We start from the raw sequence: 9,011 nt of genomic DNA on the forward strand, positions 1-9,011 counted from the left end.
AACTAGTTCTTACACTTACAACCCTTGTAGAGTTCGCATAGTCCCATGATCAAAATTCAGGCGTTTCTGAAGCCAGCATGTATTTACAATTGTTGCCATATCTTGGGGTGGGGTGGGGTGGGTCACATGATCCCTATTCAGGAGGCTTCTGATGAACAAAGTCAATTGGGGGGGGGGGAAGCCACATTTGCTTAAAGACTATGGTGAGTCATTTAACAAACATGACAGAAAAGATCCTAAACTCACTTAACCGCATCCCATCCCAATTGTGGTCTACCTGTATACAAATATAACATTTAAAATTTGTTCAAGTGTACATTTAACCTTAAGAAGACAATTATATTTTGGGGAAGATACTAAACCCCCCTCCACCACCACCCACACACACCAGATTAAACTTTATAGTTCTGATAAAGGAGATCTTGACCGTTAAATCAATTTGTTTATACTGCCTGTAGCTCTCATTTTGCATGCTGTTGGTCTTCTATAGCTTTGATCAAAGCAAGCATTTTAGTTTTTCTCCCCTTTCATTCAAAATGCTTTTAGAATCTGAAGACATCTTTTTCAGTAGACACTTCATAAAATTAGAATGATCAGTATTAGAGGGAACTAGCATCTTGATTTTAATTGTTGCAAAGGAATGAGAGAAATGGGTTGCTCCTGCTGGTATCTGGAAATGTTACCTTCCTTGATTCTTTATTTTAATTGTAACACTTCCAGATCTATAAAAGAAGGGCACAATAGTTCTTTCAGTATTTGATCTTGTGTAACCATCTCAATCTTTTTCTCACCCTCTTGGTGTTAAGGTAGGACTTGAGTTCATACAGCTTATTTTACTATGTTCTCATATAATGTGTTCTTGTGTTCTCATGTGTTCCTATAACACATAGGAAGCCTTTTCCTTGAGCAAAATAATGTGTGGATAAAGTCTCTTGGATACAATATAAAATTCATTTGTAGAATGGTTAGTTATCGCTATTAGTTGGATCTCTCCTCTGCCATAGTGAACCTGGCAAGTTTTCCAACTTTACATTTTTAATTCATCCTTGTTAGGTTTTATTTTTATTTTAATATTTGTAATGGGTTATCTCTTAAATAAAAAGGTGCAAAACAGTGAACGTTGCTTTGCAGCTTGCTGGATCAGATAATAATAATAATAATAATAATAATAATAATAATAATAATAATAATAATAATAATAGTAATAATAGTAATAATAGTAAAATTGGAAGGGACCTTGGAGGTCATCAAGTCCAACCCCCTGCTCAAGCAGAATTTATATAGTTTCTTCCATTAGGCTGTCTGTAGAAGTAATTTAAGTTGTAGCTTTAACATCTTATTATGTTTCAAGCATGTCCATAAGGCCAATCTTTCTCTATTTTAATCCCTTCTGCTAGAATAGTGTATCAGTATTTACCAAAAAGGAAATAAATACAAATACACAAAATGACTTTTTCTATGACTTAAATGGGAATTGCTTCTGTGATATGAAGAAATCTTCACCTTTCCTTTCCACTTCTTTCAACATGGAACAATTTCAGTCAATTTAAAAGTTATGTATTTAATTTCAGGAAATAGTTCCCCAAATTGTTCAGTCATTAATTCTGTGTGTGTCTCCAACAATGTTGGGGTGGCTTGTTAAATAGCTTTCATTTAAAGGACAGCAACCGTGTGCTGAAAAAAATAAAATTAACTAATAAAATGTTCATACGAAATATGCCTAATTTAATGTGTATTCCTAAAATTTCATCTTTCCCCTGCTTGCCAGAGCTTGTTTTTGAGACAAAGAGAAAAACATGCTGCAATTATTGATTTAAATTTAAATTGCAGCATAATGTGGTATTTAATTATGCCCTAATAGAGTGATGGCGAACCCTTTAGAGACTGAGTGCCCAAAACCCACCTGCCCCTGCTCCACCTTCTACCCTGCCTGCTCTGCCCCCACCCACCTCCTGCCCCACCCACCTGCAGGGACACGCACCGCCTCCATGGCCCGCAGCAGATCACCCAGGCAGCCCTGCAGCACCATGGCAGCCACGCCCTCCACCCACACCCCGCAGCATCATCTGCACGCTATGGGATGCGAGGGCAGAGTCGTGTCCCTGCTGCCCAGTTATGTCCTTGGCTGTGCTGCTCCATGTGGGGCCGCACCCGGGGCGATTCTCCTCCAGGGAGGCTGCTGGTGAGGAGGGGGCCACGGGGAGGTGGGGCTGGGGCGACAGCACGCATGCCCACGGGAGGACTCCGAGTGCCACCTCTGGCACGCGTGCCATAGGTTCACCACCACTGCCCTAATACCAGCACTGGATCTAGATATACTAGGGTCAGAAAATAACTGGCTGGCAAAATAATACATATATTTGATCTATCTTTATAAATCAGGCACATACGCATTATCACTTATTTGTGTATCAACTCTAAATGTCCATATGAAGTTCAAGAAAGCTGAACCCAAGTCTTTTGGCAACCTTTGGCATAGACAGAATCACTTTGGACAAAAGGAAGGGCTTCAAGCTGCCATGTTCATGCCTTGCGATTTTCAAAAGCAATAAAAACATTTGTTCAAATCCTAGGGAAGAGCTTAGCCTGTTTACTCTTTATTTTAAGACTATGAAGCTGATCTCTCTCCATGTGACAGTAGCATCAGATCTATTTAGAGGATTGTAAACATAAAATCACCCAGAGAGATTTATTTGATTCCTGACCTGACCTTATACAACAGTTACAGAGACTGACTTCTACAAAGACGTGACAAACTATGGGATAGCAGCATCTGAACCCCCAAGAATAAGCTACCAACCTTCCTCTGATCTACTTTGCTGTATTTTTTACTCTCAAGACGTTTGAGATTGACAATATATGCACTTCCAATTTAAATGGACAAAAACCCAGGCTAAAGAGCAGCATTCCTAAGAAAAGACAGTTGGCCTTTTTCCAGAATTTTCCTTTTCTCTTCTTAACTAACTCGTATAGTTAGGGTATATCCATCTATCACACAAAATCCATCACTCTCTCAACTAAGTATAACAGTAGCTTTGCAGGATCAAGCCAAAGTCTTTTTTAATCCAGCATTTTGCTTCTCATAGCAGTCAACCAGATGTCCCAACGCTCACAGGCATCAACTGGAACTATGCATCCCCAGATAGTTTTTCCTGTGCAATTAGAGTTTAGGGGTCACGTAAAGTCATGACCGCATAAATTTACCCATTACCTTGTAAAGCCACGGAAGTTAATGGCCATCACCATGTCCTGTGGTAATAAATTCTACATATCTCCTGTGTCAAGAAGTATTTTCTGTATTCTAGATCTTCCAGTACATTTATTTAATATTCCATGGTTTTACATTTTTGAGAGAAAAGAGGGAAACTTCCTGCTCACTTTGTGCATTTTAGGCATAATTTTGTATACCTCTTCATCTACTCTTTAACTTTTATCCAAGTTAAAGAATTCCAAACATTTCTATCTCCTCATATTAACGGTATTTGAGCCCTCTGATAATTTTAATTCTCTTATGCTTTTTTTCCCAGATCTCAGCCTATCATCCTGTAATTTCTTATCAATTTCTGTAATGGCCTACACTATTAAACAAAATATATGGACAGACCCACATTGGGAAAGGTTGACCCAAACAAAGGATAATGAAATCTCTCTTAATAAAATGGCTAAGATGACAAAGTTGACAGATGCTGGAAGACAATGTGGTGGGGTTGGGATAATGAAAACTGAGCTACTGTACTTTACAAACCATAATTTATGGCTTAGTGCCAATAGGTGAACACAGCCAATTTGGCTTTGTTTATTTATTAGACCTTGGCTAAACAAACCTTGAGTTTGTGTGTTGTATGAACCAAGCGGTATCTAAGGCAGCAATGAATCAGGCAGGGGTCAGAAAAGCCAACTGCCCATCTTACAGTTGACTCCTATTAATGCTTTCCCTCCCCCCCCATTTATTTATACATGAATGCTATTAATTTCTGTGTTAGAAACTCTTAATAGTTCTAGGTTGCATACAACATTAAAACATCTCCCATATCAAAATGTATTCAAACACATTAAAATGCAAGGCATCTGGATCAGATGTCGTAAAGCTAATGGCATCTTAAGCCATAAAGCTTTCCAGGGCTTTCTAGTAACGTAAGCTATTCTTGTCATGAAATCTTGTCTTGAAATTGGAGATCAACAGAGAGAAATTAATCTGTGAATAAGTTGTCCCTTCAGAATAATAGTTCATTAACATATGTACTCTATACACACAGTAAAATATGTCTGCTAGTCTGAAAAAGGATGAGAAAAAGAGGTACAAGTGCTTTGGTATTTTGATCTTCTGAAATTCTAATTGGCAGAATATAGAAAAGTTCAGAATCAGATGTAAGGAACTTCTATAAAAACATCTCCCTTTTTTACTACCTTGTAATCCCTTAAATTGGGGTAGAATTGGGTGATTCGATGGAGCTGACTATTTACTGGTCGGATGCCCCTCCTTACGCCAACATGGAGTTTACAGCAGATATTTTTTCTTTGCGCCCCGCTACCTAGGATTGAACTCTCAACCTCCTGAATGGGTGGGGGCGAGTGTTCCCACCACATCACTCAAAATCTCTATAAAAACATCAAAAGGCAGGAAACAGGAACAGAAAGGATGAGAGCAGTCATTACTGATATCAAAGCAATGTTGATTTATGAAAAGAATCAGTATAAAAACAGTAAATATTTCATTTACTGTGTTGCACAGAATTCTAGTGGCTGACTTGCTTCTAGAAAAAGCCATCTAGATCTTGCAAGCAGTTACTTGTGCAATAAGTAGTTCTTACTGATTTAGCAAAATATTTTAAAGAGGCATGCCACAGAATCAACATAGCCCTGGCTATAGATGTGCATGCACATACTGTACTTCTGTGTGTGCGCACACTCCCATACACACATTGGAGTTTAATTATTAAGCATCCATGCATTGGAGATTTGTGCTTCTGGGTCCAGTCTCCAACAACAGGCAAATGAACAAAGGGGGATAAAAATAAAATGATGATTTAAGGATGATATCATTCAGGTAGATGCTTCATGGTATTACTACATACACTGCATATTAGACTTTCATCTGGAAGAACCTAAAGCTAAATGCAGATTTCACAATTTCAATATTCGCAAACATTTTTTCCACTTTTTTTCTTTTGTTCTTTCTTAAACCATCTCTTCTGATTAAACATTTTTTAAAAACATTTGACTCAAACGTGGACTCGGCACCTCTTCTGTGACCTTAAGATGAGACATTACTATAGTAAAGTTTTGGAACCAACAAAAACCATCTTCATCATCCATCTGCAGTAAGGGAAATATATTCGTAAAGAGAGAATAAGATAATGGGAGTTTCCAGTATCCTCCAGAAATTAAATAATTCTGATGTTATGATATAATAGGGTCCCTCTGAAAAGGATCATAAATTATGAAGGCTGAGAATTAGACTAGAAGACTTCCAAAGTCTCTTCCAACTCTTTTATTCTCTTAAACCTGCTCTCTAAAGTCCTACTTGTGTAGTTTGGATGGGATTTTGACTACCGACATTTTCCCCAACTCTGGGGAAAAAAAGAATGAGGCCGAAAAGCAAGTTCCAAGTGTGAATGTATGAATTCAAGAAAATTCCAAAACCACTACTTCTTGTTATGTTTTCATAAAACTTGTAAATAATACCATCCCCAAACTGGATGCAGTTTGATGCTATTGTATGGGGAAAAAAAGTCTATTTATATGCAGATTCCTCTGGAAAGAGGCAGACTTTACACCAGTGGTTCTCAACCTGTGGGTCGGGACCCCATTTGGAGTTGAACGACCATTTCACGGGGGTCGCCAAACAAGGCTGTCTGCCATTTTTTCCCCTTTTCTTTGGCCACGCCCCTGGCATCCGGTGATGTATAAGTGGTTGGGGGTCACCACAACATGGGGAACTGTATTATGGGGTCGTGGCATTTGAAAGGTTGAGAACCACTGCTTTACACAGTCCAATCTCAAATTAGTTAGGGGTGTGTAGATAAAGAGTGTCTTGATTAAACCCAGAAATTGTTTCCTTAGAGGAAAGGCAATCCTTTTCACTAGACTGCAAGTTAACCGATTAACAAGGATACTGCCTTGTCAGGGCTGGGATCAATTCTCAGTTGGTATCTAAGTCTTTAGTATATCCAAGTAATATTCCAAGATACCTGCTATACTGTGACAGATTCTCAGTTATATTGGCTCCAAACTGTGGAATATATGTATGTGTGTGATTGCTGTACCATAGCTAGTTCTAATCCTTTGAAAGTAACTGTTGTATTCTACTTTTTTATATTCTGTTTTATGTATCTGTTGAAATCCAGGAATATATCAGGTATGTATGAGCTGAAATGAACCCTAATATCTTCTGACACATATTGACATTCCACAACCTTTCTCTCTCTTTTCTCTTTCACTTTAGTGCTTCTGGGCCTTTATAATTGGTCTACCGATATGCCTTAACCTAAGCCTTCACATTCCACAGAATATATCTCAACAGTTTATTCACACATACAAAGTGGCTTAACTGAGTTATTGATTGATTGATCTAGGATAGTCTCGTTCATTTTTAGAGCTTAAGAATTATATTGATCTTTTTAAAGTTTTTATTTTATTAACTTATAATATCAAATATGAAAATATAAAAGCAAATATTAGGGAACAAAGGTAAGGGAAACAGAAAAAAAATGTGGGGAAGAGGGGGGAAAGGAAAAAAAGGCATTGATTTCCGACTGTCTGTTACAGTAAAATAAGGCATTAGCATCAAACCTTGACTTTTTACATTTCTATAGAAGTATGAACTAGCCATTTCTATATCAACAAATCAATCTAATCAGTAAAACTCAAAATCAAAGTATCATTTTTTCCACCTCAAGCACAAAGTCTAGAAGTGGTTTCCAAATAGAAACAAAAGTACTTATATTGATTTTTTTAAAAAACTCTCATTGGCTATGCTTTTGCCTAATATTAAAACCCAAATTAAAGTTACAAATCCCAACTCAGTGAACATCTTGAATTCTTTTTTTATGGCTCACTCAAGCAGGAAATCAGAATCATCAACTTCTATGTTAAGTTATCTGCATTGCAGTATGATATAAGCAGTGATGTAACTATAAACCATCTATATAACCCTAATTAAAATTAATCTGAGTTTGTTTGGAAAGGTAAAATAACAAACATGCTTAAATGCCAAAAGAAAAAAATACGGAATCATGCAAATCAATGACTCCCAAGTTTTAGGAAATGTAGAACATAGAAAAGAGCCAATTTGGATGACCTTGAACCAGTCATTCTATCTCAATCCTAGGAAGCAAGTAACAGCAAACCCCTTTTGAAATCTAGCCAAGAAGGTTTCAGGGACTTGTCCAGGCAGTTGCCAGAGATTAACACTGATTTGAAGATACAGAATATAGAGGATTACAATCTCTCCATCACCAGCCTTCATTCAGAATCAGACAGTTCCTCTTGTACCTCTTCCATGCCCAAATCAAACAGAGCTGCACAGTCAGACTCATAAAATCAATTTCCTCTTCTCAGCAACTATTTCCCATCAGATAACTCTAGGTGTGATAGCCCCTACCCAAGCTAATTAAAGTGAATTTTATCCTCTACAATGGTGTTGAATCTGTTTATGTGATTCTGCCAATAGACAACAGTCAAACAGGTAAAGAATAGGGAATCTATGTGCAAAATCTCCAAATATTCCTCACCATCAGTTGTGTTGGCTGTGACTGCTGGGAGTTATAGTTCAACATGACCTGAAGGGTTAAGTGTTCCTTAGCTATATTCCATGTTTCAAAAAAAACAAACAACAATACCCAACTGTTTTATAAGCTCTTCAATTTAGGAGCCATTCTAATACAATGTGATGACAGCTGCAGTAGTGAGCAACTCAGCAGTGTTTATCTATCCTTTTTGGAACTGTCAATAGTCTGTTAAGATTTGCAGGTAAAAATTAAAAGAGGATGAGCACTGCAATATGAATATGAGTGGGCCTCCATTTCCACTTCAGTTATATATGCAGAAGTCAATATCCATATCTACTGCATATCCCTCTCTTCCCCTGGCCAATTGCACAAGAGATGCGGATGTGCATTTGCATGAATTGCACAAATTTCTCTGTTGGAGATCTTCTTTATTGAACTGGGATGTGGAGGATTTTCAGCACATATCTATTCCCATTGACACCTATTTACTTGCTCCATTCATTTTATACATTTACTGCTGGGGAGCTATAGAAATGACATCTGCAGTCTGTCTCTGGCCAATGGATCAGATTTAGTAATTTGTTTCATCCGCTGGGGGACTCTTAAGAGCAGAACTGCGATAAGAACCATTTTTCCAGAGCAAGTTAATTTAATTCTTAAGATGTATCTAATTACACACACTCACGTACAGATGGGAAGAAAGCCCTTCAGTGTTTCTAAAAATCAGTTTGTTCTTTAAACAGAAATAGAGGAGAAAGACAAATATATGTTTCACTGAATAACAATATACACATTAAAAATAGATAAGATTGCCAGAAGGGTGAGGAAAAAATAAGAAAGAATAAGGGAACTGACATCTGATGATAATCATCATTGTCAAGCAGACTGTGATTGCAGACTAGAATGATGGAAACAAAATTTAAATGCTTAATATGCATACTAATTTATCATCTGCAAGTTCAAAAATGAAGCCCCACCATCAGCTCCTGGGGACAGTCCTTTACTATTTGCTCACAGCGAGGTAATGCTTGGGCTATCTCCTGTCAAAATGCATTCACGTACAATTGCCAGCTTCCAGAAGATGGCATCTTAACGCACAACTTGCATGCCACAGATCCTGCAGGGTGAAATACTTCCTGCACAAAAGAGAAAAAGGTCTGCCTTCTTAACTTAACTCTCCTGTTAACAGAGGGGGCAGCAAAGGCCGACAAGATGCAGAGGAAAGGAAGAAGAGGACTTGACGGCGTTCTTGCTCCTTGCCTTTTATCTTTCTACTGCTGA

Source organism: Crotalus tigris, unplaced genomic scaffold (assembly GCF_016545835.1).
Source record: "Crotalus tigris isolate CLP2741 ecotype Arizona unplaced genomic scaffold, ASM1654583v1 scf7180000017638.2057652, whole genome shotgun sequence".
NCBI classification, from domain to species: Eukaryota; Metazoa; Chordata; class Lepidosauria; order Squamata; family Viperidae; genus Crotalus; species Crotalus tigris.